This window comes from Mesoplodon densirostris, chromosome 5 (assembly GCF_025265405.1).
Source record: "Mesoplodon densirostris isolate mMesDen1 chromosome 5, mMesDen1 primary haplotype, whole genome shotgun sequence".
Taxonomy (NCBI): Eukaryota; Metazoa; Chordata; class Mammalia; order Artiodactyla; family Ziphiidae; genus Mesoplodon; species Mesoplodon densirostris.
This window is the reverse complement of record NC_082665.1, coordinates 7,411,512-7,423,169: the sequence shown is the minus strand read 5'-3', so window position 1 is coordinate 7,423,169 and position 11,658 is coordinate 7,411,512. Positions and strand designations below refer to the sequence as shown.

At 41.9% G+C, this 11,658-nt stretch overlaps 1 non-coding gene across 1 annotated transcript; it reads right to left on the bottom strand.

The window, feature by feature from the left end:
- Nucleotides 1-11,211: 11,211 nt before the first annotated feature.
- Nucleotides 11,212-11,342, bottom strand: LOC132491465 (small nucleolar RNA SNORA72). Its single transcript, XR_009532683.1, has one exon. It is a non-coding gene; the product is annotated as a small nucleolar RNA SNORA72 (small nucleolar RNA).
- Nucleotides 11,343-11,658: the final 316 nt, after the last annotated feature.

Genomic DNA, 11,658 nt, shown 5'->3' with positions numbered 1-11,658 from the left:
GGTAGACAACTTGACTAGACATTTCTCCAAAGGTTAAACATAAGGGATGAATACGATTTTTAAAAATGGAAAATAACAATTGTAGGTGAAGATGTGGAGAAACTGGAACAGTTGTACATTGCTGGTGCACATATAAAATGGTTCAGCCACTGGGAAAATGTTTTTTGGTTCTTCAAAATGTTAAACACAGAATTACCATATGATCCCATAATTCCACTCCAAGGTATATACCCAGAGTAGTTGAAAACAGATATTCAAACAGGTACCTGTCTGGAGACTTTTTTAAATTTTTTTTTAAATTATGGTGGTAAAAGTCACATAATCTAAAACATACTATTTTAACCATATTTAACTGTACATTTCAGTGGCACTAAGTACATTCGCATTGTTGTGTAACTCTCACCATCATCCATCTCCTGAAGTTTTCACCTTCCTAAACTGAAACTCTGTCCCTATTAAACACTAACTCCCCATTCCCCCTCCCCACCATTCCCACCCCCTGGTCCCTGGCATCTACCGATGTACTTTCTGACTCTTTGAATTTGAGTATTCTAGGTACCTCATATATGTGGTATCAAAAAGTATTTCTCGGGCTTCCCTGGTGGCGCAGTGGTTGAGAGTCCGCCTGCCGATGCAGGGGACACAGGTTCGTGCCCCGGTCCGGGAGGATCCCACATGCCGTGGAGCAGCTGGGCCCGTGGGCCATGGCCGCTGGGCCTGCGCATCTGGAGCCTGTGCTCCACAACAGGAGAGGCCACGACAGTGAGAGGCCCGCGTACCGCAAAAAAAAAAAAAAACTATTTCTCTGCACCTAATGTATATTGGAATGCATTTTTAAGGTTAACTTAATATACGTTCTGCAAACAGATTGTACCTTTTTCCCCCCTGTGCTGTACAGTAGGCCCTCACCAGCCATCTACTTCATACATAGTAGTGTACATACATTAATCCCAATCTCCCTATCCATCCCACCCCCCACCCAATGTCCATATGTTTGTTCTCTGTGTCTGTGTCTCTATTTCTGCTTTGCAAATAGGTTCATCTGTACCATTTTTCTAAATTCCACATATATGCATTAATATATGATATTTGTTTTTCTCTTTCTGACTTACTTCACTCTGTATGACAGTCCCTAGGTCTATCCACGTCTCTGCAAGTGGCACAATTTCATTCCTTTTTATGGCTGAGTAATATTCCATTGTATATATGTACCACATCTTCTTTATCCATTCCTCTGCTGGTGAACATTTAGGTAGCTTCCATGTCCTGGCTATTGTAAATAGTTAACATTGGGATGCATGTGTCATTTTGGAATTATGGTTTTCTCTGGGTATATGCCCAGGAGTGGGATTGCTGGATCATATGGTAGTTCTACTTTTAGTTTTTTAAGGAACCTCCATACTGTTCTCCATAGTGGCTGTATCCATTTACATTTCCACTAACAGTGTAAGAGAGTTCCCTTTTCTCCACACCCTCTCCAGCACTCATTGTTTGTAAATTTTTTGATGATGCCCATTCTGACTGGTGTGAGGTGATACCCCACTGTAGTTTTGGTTTGCATTTCTCTAATGATTAGTGATGTTAAACATCCTTTCATGTGTTCGTTGGCCATCTGTATGTCTTCTTTGGAGAAATGTCTATATAGGTCTTCCGCCCATTTATGGATTGGGTTATTTGCTTTTTTGGTATTGAGCTGCATGAGCTGCTTGTATATTTTGGAGCTTAACCCTTTGTCCATTGCTTTTGATTGACACAAATGGGGGAATGGCGCTATTGACATCTATTGGACAGAGCCCAGGGATGCTGCTCAACATCCTACAGTGCACAGGACAGCTCCCAAAACAAAGAATTGTCCAACCCCAAATCTCAATAGTGCTGAGCTTGAGAAGCCCTGTTCTAAAGGAGATAGTACTTTGGCAAACGTGACACCAGCCTGCAAGTTCTTCCAAGCTCTCTCTATGTTTGACTCATAGAGTCCTGACTTCTATTTAAAATTGCATCTTAATATTAAAGTTCCTATAAAATACCTCCATGATGGATTGATATCTTTACATAACCTCTTCTCTAATACATACTTTGAAATGCATCATAAGCCATAGGTCAAATCCAGAAAGGCACAAAGTGAAGGTAGGAAAAGTGTTAAAATAAATACACACAATATTAACTCAGCACCTGGAGGGTGAGCTCAGTTGTTGTCTAGCTCCTGTTGAGGCAACTTTATTCAGATGTCAGTCTGGAATCTGTATTAGTTTCCTAGGGCTGCTGTAACAAGTTACCACAAACCTAGGGAATTAAAACAATAGGAATTTACTCTTTCACAGTTCTGAAGGCCAGAGGTTCAAACTCAAAGGCTCCCTCATGCTCCCTCTGAAGGCTTGGGAAGAGGGGAGGTCTGGCATTCCTTGGTTTTTGGCAGCATTGCTCAAGTCTCTGCTTCCATCAACACATAGCCTTCTTCCCTGTGTTTCCATGACTCCAAATCTCCTTCTTCTCATAGGGATACTCATTACTGGCCTTAGGGCCCATTTTAATCCAATATGACCTCATCTTAATTACATCTGTAAAGACTATATTTCCAAATAAGGTCCTATTTACTCATACTGGAGGTTAGGACTTGAACATATATTTTGGAGGGGGGCACAATTCAATCCACAACACTCAGTCGAGACATATGAGGCACTTTGCTTCTTGACACCACAGAATTCCTCTTCTCCCTTTGATGCTCACTGCTCTCCTTTGGTCACTGGTGGTGGCAATTTCGTTGCTCAGTTGGACGGCTGACTACAAGGATGCCATACTCCTTGCCCATCTTCACCACTTACTTTACCCTCCTGTGTCTTTTTTCTTTTTCTTCAGTATTTTCCCATCAATTCTCCTTGTCTGCTTGATTTTAGCATTGGCAGCTAATCAAGATCCACTTTCCTTTCTTGTTAAGACTCTCATGACATTTACCGAGTATAATATCTGAGTTCTTGCATCTTCCTGTCGGTATTCATTTGCTGTCAGTTGCCTTTTGAGCTGCAAAAGATGTTTTCTTCTAAGTGCTTAATGCCAGGAGTCCTTGGGGGAATCTGATGCTTCCAGAGGAGTAGACCTTAGATGGCAAAGCTCTGCTACATTAACAGCTCTGGGAGATTGCAGTTGGGATTGTTTAATTTTCAGATGTCATCATTTTGGTTTTTAATTTATTTATGAACAATAGCCTTTGGGGAACCCTGAAGGTAAAAGATAGTAAGAACTTAGAGGCAACATGTAGAAAGCAGGGAGTGCAGTGTCCAATTGAGGAATGAAAATGTTGGGCCAGAAAATTTTTTTAATTAGGCAATGCAGTAGATTCTGTGAGAAGAGGCGTGGGCCATGGGATGACTCCCACCCTCAGTCAGTGCTGAAGAGCCTGAAACCCCTGTCTTGGTCTAACTCTGATGATGCTGAAAAGATGCTCAAGCAGAAATATGAAATGACCATCAACACCAGAGGCAAAAATCAGCACTGCAGCCATGTTCTGTTACAATTACCAAAAGCTGTAGTTGAATGTATGAAAGCTGTTTAAGTATATGGAGCAGACTTTTAAAATATGCTCAAGTCATGAAATGAAGGCTGTTCATTGGTCTCAACTCTGCAGAAGAAGGTGGTTGGAGGTGAAAGATATGGATTGATTTTCCTTCATCTTCTCACCGTGTCACTGTGTCCCCTGTCACTCAGAGGTTCACGCACTTGGTCCTCTGAAGTATGGTTCCCTAAGTCCTGTTTCTGTCCCTTTAAAATATTGACAGGAAAGTTCTCAACGGGAACACTGCTGTTATCCATCTTGTCTAAGATTGTGACTCTCTGTCTCTCCCCCGAAATTCTTATCCCCCTTCCATGTTTTATTTCCCTTCTTAGAGAATCACTATGTATTTACTCATTAATCTCATTCATCATATGTCTCCCCTCCTTAGAACGGCAGCTCCATGAGGGCAGGGGGTCTTGTCTGTTTTGTTCACTGCTGTGTCTGCTGTACCGGACCCAACCCTGGACCACTCCCACTTTACCAGCCCCCAAATACACATGCTTGTTATTACGTTGGTTGTGATTTTACTAGGGGGAATAAATTGATGTTGCAGGCATAAAGTATCTGTAAAATGTTGATAACAGTAGAGTTTAACTCATGAGGTTGTTGTGAATTAGTACCTGTAAAGGCCTAGAACAGTGCCTGACACAGAATAAGAGCTTGGCAATGTCCCTCCCCATCATGGTGTCCCTCTGGCTGTACTTGCTTGGAGCCCAGGAGTCCTGCAACTAAAAGGAATTCATATGTTTTGTCTTCCATCAAGTCTCAGAATAAAGGAGCATAATATATAACACTTTGTCAGTGTTCATTTTTGCCACCCGTTTATTTTTCTTAATGTTTTGGTGCTTGGTCATTACTTCTCTGTTGGGGGAACTATCAGTGGAAGGGAAAAAAAAACAAGGGAAAGGAAATGATAGGGCTTATTTCAACAACTTGCCTTTTCATAGATTTATGTATAAATATAGTTCTGTTTTCTTTAAAATTATTAAAATTTAATGAATCCATATGCTTAATTAAGTTAAATATATCAATGTTTCATGGTCTTCCATAATTATATCTTGACCTCAGGCACTCAGTCAATCCACTCACTAATTTAATTGTTGTCTGGCCATCCAGGCAGATCCATGCCCTTTGTGGGCAACTACTTCTTCCTCTTGGGTTATAATCTGGATGGTCTGTGTTATGGACTGAGTGTTTTTGTCTCCCCCAAACTCATAAATTGAAGGCCTAATTTCTAATGTGGTGGCATTTGGATATGGGGCTTTTGGGAGGTGATTAGGGTTAGATGAGATCAGAAGGGGAACCTCATGTTGAGATTAGTGCCCTTGTAAGAAGAGACACCAGAGAGCTCTGTCTATGTCCTCACGTGAGGACATAACAAGAAGGTGGCTATCTGCAAGCCAGGAAGAGGGTCTATACCAGAACCCCAACCTTCTGACACCTTGATCTCAGACTTCCAGCCTCCAGAACTGTGAGAAGATAAATTTCTGTTGTTTAAGCCTCCCTGTCTATGGTGTTTTGTTATGGCAGCCCAAGCTAAGATCGACTGTAATACAGTGTTCTGTTCTCCTCTACATAAGGAGTATAAGGACTTGTGGAGGTGTTTGGAGCAAAGTAGATATTTATTCAATTACTTAACTCAACAAATAACTATTGTTCCCACCCTGTTCCTGCTGCTGTGGTGTTTGCTGGGCATACAGTGTGCAACACGGCCCTTTGCAAGCAAAGAGGATATAGTCTAAAAGAAGACATAAATGTATACAAATAAGAGCAATAAATCAGAAGAACCAAGACAGAGTTATCTACCAGAGCAATGAGGCCCAAAGGAGAGGCTGCTAAGTTTTTCAAGTAGAAGGTGGGAAAGTGTCCAGGAAGGAAGTGGTGTGTGTGTGTGTGTGTGTGTGTGTCTGTGTGTGTGTAATGATTCTGGTAGAGCCCACAGTATAAGAAGAGTTTATGAAATGAGATATAGGCAGGGCAGGTTGATAAATGCAAGAAGCTCAGTATGACCTAAATATTGGTGTGAGAAGAAATGCAAAGAGAATCAAGGCTGCAAAGGAAAGTCAGGTCAGACCTTGGCAGGGTCTGTGGGCCAGGATAGGCACTTGGAATTGATCTATCATGTACGCAGGAGGCATTAACATATTTCAATGATAGATTGAAATGATTGGATTTATGTTTTAGAAAGACCTCTTTAGTAGGTGAGAGGAGCCTGGATAAAAGAAAGGAAAAACTAGAATTCTAAAGACCCACTGAGAGATGGCTCTGGGGATTGGTGGGGAAATGGTACTAACTTGAGGGAAGGCAGTGAGGATGAGAGAGGAGGAGAGGGATGAGAGGGATGTTAATGAGAAAAGTGTGACCAGACTTGACCCCTGATTTGCATTGAGTTGGAAATTGTTGCACAAGAAAGGGAAGAGGCAAGACTGACTGTCAGGGATGGGTCTCGGGTAGACAGTGAGAATTCATAATGTAGAGGAAAAAAAGCAAGACTGTGGATGGAAAGCAGGATAATAACTCAATGTTAGGTGCATTGAATTTGAGACACTTGCAGGACATTTACATAAATGCCCAGGAAGCAACTGAACAGTGAAGTCAGCAGGGTCTCTGGCCTAGGCATGCAGTTCTGGAAGTTGACAGCATATAGGTAGAGTTAAAAGTATAAAGTAAATGTGATGGTCTAGGGAGACAGGGTGGAATGAAGAGAGGCTGCCATTTCTTTGTGGGTGGGCAGGAGGAGACCAGCTCACAAAGGAGTTGGGGAGGAAGTGGCCGAGAGGCACACTGGGAGAAAGTGCATCCAGAGACCAAGGGGAGAGGGGATTTAGGAAGCAGTCAGAAGCCAAAAATGCCCCAGAGAGGGTCAAGTGGATTTCAATTGTATTATATGTTGCTTTGGGAAAAGGATAAGTGAGTTATTTTGAGAGAGTTAGGCTAGGATGCTAATCTTTAGATCAGTTATTGTAAAAGGAACTGAAGTTCTGGGTCCCATCACTGAGTGGCCAAACGTGCCTTCTCAACTTATGCTGCCAGGATATAATTGAGCACCTAATAGACATGTGTTCTTTCTCCCTCTAGCAGACGATTTCTCAACCTCAGCACCGTTGACATTTTAGACCTGATAAGTCTTTTTTGTGGAGGGTGTCCTATGCATTGCAGCAGGCTTAGCAGCATCCCTTGCCTTTACCCACCAGGTGCCAGTTCCACTCTCCCTGTCTCCAAATTGTGACAACTGACAATTTCTCCAGGCAATGCTCAATGTCTCCTGGGGAGTAAAATGGCCCCAGAGGAGAACAATTTCTCTAGATCTGTAGCAAGACAGATCAAGCTGCACCTTCTGAAATGTTTGCCAGGATAGGAGCACAGACATAGGAAACTATTTTAGATGAAAACTCTCAGCCATGGAGGTGTCTCAGAAAAGATGTGTGTGGTGATGGAAGCCAAGTAACCAAGCAATATAGACCTTAACTGTCTAAGTAAAACATATATTTTCTTATTTTTTTCTGAAGCAATGAACAAATTGTCTCTAGAAGGACAAGACAGAACTGTAAAAGCCAATAATGAAGAAGACTTCACACAGTTACATCCACATGCCCTTAAATACTAAGCATGGGGACTCAAGAGCTCATGGCAATAACTGTTTGTTTGGGTCCACTGGTGAGCAGGACCATCAATCGCTTTGGTAATACTCCTCCTAGATCTTCAGTAGTTTAAAATACCAGCTCAGAGTCATGTCATCTGTTCTCTACCTCACTTCTGCTTACCTCAAAGCAAAGAATTCTGGTGCTCTTAGTTCTTGAGGTAGATGGAATATATTTTTCCTGTTCATTTGGTTTGGTTTTCTGCTTTCCAGGATCTGGGCAGTATTCTTGGTTATTAGCAGGTTTATTTTCCCTTGCTTTCACTCATAAAACAACGGAATGCATAAACCCCCTAGTGTGGGTTTTCCTCACCTGCTGAGTATGCAGTTGTGACTCACTCTGGTTTCTTTCGGAGAATAGCCCTAATTCATTGGTTCCTTCATTCAGTCAGTAGACAAACAATCATTGCTTGCCTGCTGGGTGTGAGACACTGCACCACTCACCACAGAGACTGGATGGCGCCGTAGATAGAATAGGGCCCCTTCATTTTGCTCAACTTGGGGAGTGAGACAATAAACATGTAATATTAATATATAAATGGAAAGATGAAATAAATACAAATTGTGATCGTGGTTATGTTAGGAAATAAACAGAGTAATGTGACCGTAGTTGGGATGGAGTGAGATCAGGGATCTGATTTAGGTTAAGTTGGTCGGGGAAGGCAGATCTGAGGAGACAATGTTTGGTCTGCTGCCTATAGGATGAGATGCAGCCAAGCGTTTCAGGAGCTGGAAATAGGTAAAGAATCCTCTGAGAACAGGAAGGACCACAGCCTGGTGAGCAAGGGGCTGAGTGGTGGAAAAGAACACTGGAGAGGGAGGCGGGGTCAGATCACAAAGACCTTTTTCCATTTGAATTTTGGTCTCAACAATAAAGAGAAGACAGTGAAGGGTTAAGCTGGAGATAGGAGAAGATTCTGTGTCTAAGGTTTTAGAATATTATTTTGCCTGCTGTGTAGGAACCGCACTGGAAAAGTAAGAGTGGAAGCAGAAAGAACAGGAGAGGCCATTGGATCTGCCTAGTAACAGAGGATGGTGGAAGGATGCGGGTGGTGGGAGTGGAGAGATAAGTGTGAACTGATCTGAGATGTGTTGGGTGCAGAACAGATGGGCTGTGGTAAGCAGAGCAATGGCCTCCTGAAGATGTCTATGCCTAATTGCCAGAACCTGTGAATATGTTACCTTCCTTGGAAAAAGGGATTTTGCAGATGTGATTAAGAATACAGACATTGAGATGGGGAGATCCTGGGTCTTCCCAGGATCTGAGTGGGTCCATTCTAATGGACCCTTAAAAGTAGAGAAACTTTTGCAGCTGAATTAGAGAGATGCAATGGAAGAAGAGATTTGAAACATGAGAGGGACTTTACCCACAATTGCTGGCTTGGAAGAAGGAGGAAGGGGGCTGTGAGACAAGATGTGTAGGTGGCTTCTAGAAACTGGGAAAGACTCTTAGCTGGTAGCCAACAAGGAAAAGGGCTCTCAGTCCAACAACTGAGAAGAAGACCATTTTGCTGACAACCTGAATTAGCAAGGAAATGGACTATCTCCTAGAGCCTCCAAAAAGGACATGGCCCTGCTAACACCTTGATTTTGGCCCAGGGAGACTCATGTCAGACTTGTGGCCTTCAAAACTGTAAGATGATAAATGAGTATTGTTTAAGCCACAAGTTTGTGGTAATTTGTTAGAGAAGAAATAGGAAAGTAACACATAGAGCTTGGTGGCTGATTGGATATGGAGGGTAGGAGGAATGAAGAGTGGCCACCTAAGTTTCCAGATTGATCCATCAGTGGGCAATGTTGTCATATAATGAGGTGCAGAAAACTCAGGGAGAAACAGATTATGAAGGGTGGAAACCAGACTGCTGTTTTGGTCACTGATGTTTTAGAAGTTTGGAATGTCTATAAGATATTTAAATGGAGGTACTAAACAGGAAATTGATTATATAAGCCTTGGGTTCAGAGGAGAAGTCTGAACTAGTGATAAAATTTTGGACTAGAAAGAACGGGTGATATTTACAAATGTGAACTTAACCGATCAGACCTAAGAAGGGAGTGTAGGTGGAGAAGCAGGGCTAAAGTCCTATTCGTAGGCACTGCAGTATATGGTTGTTGTGTAGGGCAGGAGCCGGAGACAGCAAAAGTGATGGAGAAGGAGCCCCGAGTGGTGGGGAAAAGAGCAGGAGAGCACAGCATCAGAAATTGAGAGAGAGGTGTGTATGGAAAAGGAGGAAGGAACTGTGCCTAAGGCTGCAATGAGGTCTGGTGGGTCTATGACACAGAAGTGTCACTGAATTTGGCAGTGGAGGTGGGTCACGGTCCTTGACAAGAGAGTAGAGTGGTAAGAATGGGGGACAGATAGGACCATGATGAAGAGATGGCAGGGGGCTAAGTGATTAAATTCAGACAGTGAGTCTTATAACTTGTTTCACAGGAAACAGGAGAAAAAGATGCAGAGGTTTTAGCTAGAGTTGAATAAGAGGTAAAGAGGTGCCTTTGAAAGATGGATCAGGTTTGTGTACTGACATGAATAACGTGGTGGGAAGGGATAAAAGTATCTGGTTGGGAGAGAGAGAGAGGAGAGAGAGAAAAATAAGTGAGGAGTAGGATATCTGAGGAGGGAATAGGAGATGGGACCCAGAGCACAAGCAGAGGAATTTACCAGTTTTGTTCACTGTAGTAGGAAGGCAGGGAAGATGGATAGAGATGATGGTAGGTTTATAGATTTATTGGTGGGAGGAAGATGAAAAATAAAACTCTAGGCAGCATACTGAGCCTGGCCTTTCTACATTAGTATTGCCTTAATAACAACTTGGGAGTCATAATCCAAAATTTCAGATATAAGGAAGGAGGACATGGAGTCACTTTGATCCCAATGACATTTTTATGATTGTACCAAATATGTTTCTGACATCTGTAAGAAGAAAGTCTAGAATGTGGAGCAAAATAATGCCTATGGGAAAGAACATTAATGGACAACAATAACTACTAAACCTGCCTCTCTTACTTCCCCAGGCCTCGTGTTTCTTTTAGTCATTTTATTATCAAGCATCTGAGAGGCTGACCAGCAAGCCTGTGTCAAGGGACTGGGCTCTTTAAGGTGTCATCTGGCAGTGGTAATAGGATCTTTTTGAGTCAAACCATTTGTCTTCCCCGGTGAACTTGAAACCAGAGATACTCATCACTGAACTGACCTCATAGTGTCATGATGGCTCAGATCCTGGAGGCATTTTTTTTCTGAACTATCTGTACTACTAGTCCATGCATGGTTTTTAGGGGTCCACAAGGGGAAAGAAAATACTAGAGTTTTTATGGCAGTAACTTTTATCTCATTCTCCTTAAAATTCTCATATATTAGAGTATATACAGAATTATTAACACAGTAATATATGCATGCAATTCATGGCTCAATAACACTCCATAGAATAGTGAGTGTTCTCAAAACCTGTATCCCAAGAGAGGAAAGTGGTCAAAATCGTTTGTGGACCACTACTCTAAATACCTAAGCCAACTGACTAAGGTAATTTTGCAGTCATCCTCTCCTTCCCCTTCCTCCTTTTATCTTCTTCTCCTTCTCCTCCCCCCTGTGCATTTATGCTCAGAAAAACACTTTGGTGGGTGTTCTCTTACTGAACTTATCTGAAAGATAAGGAAATGGAGGCCTAGGTATTTATGATTGCTTACATCTAGTAAGTGGTAGACTCAGAATTTGGTTTCATCTAGACTTTCTCCAAACCCTGCATTTTCTTTAAAACAAGCTCTGGCCAGTTTTTATTAAAGAAAATTTTTGCATGATTTACTTTTCACCAGTCTGTTCTGGCATGCTTCTAATGATATCAGAATCGCCTAGAAAATAAGATACAATAATATTACAGTTCATTTAATGGCAACTGGTAATCATCAAATTAGCATTGGTTATCTTCAAAAGTCATTACACTAGCTGTGCTGTCATTTCTCGAGGTTGACCAGATACCTAGAGTCACAGACCTTTTCCACATAAGATGCATCACGTAAATCAGACTTGGTTTTTCACCAGCATTTATAAAGCCACACTAGGGAAAGAACTAGGTCTGGGGGCACATGCATGGTCTTAATATAGTGAATGTTTAGCCTGCCCTGGCTATTACCAAATCAGAAGAGCGAGAATATTCACAGCAAACCTTGCATTTTTTAATGCCTCATGTATACCAGGCAGCTTGCAACTGCACACACAATGATCTTGTATTTACAAAGCCCTGGAAGTTAGGACAGCTACACTAGTGTGATGATTTAAGAAATTGCTGATCTCTAGGAAGAACTATTCAGCCCACTTGAACTATTGAGATCATGGCCTCACTTTCCATTTCATTTTGCAAGTGTGCACATACCCTCAGGTAATTTCTACCAACTACAGTACCCTGTTAAATATTTAAAGGTTATAAACAGTAGCACTTTTTGCTTTGCTTTTGTTTTAATGACCAAATGAAGGAGG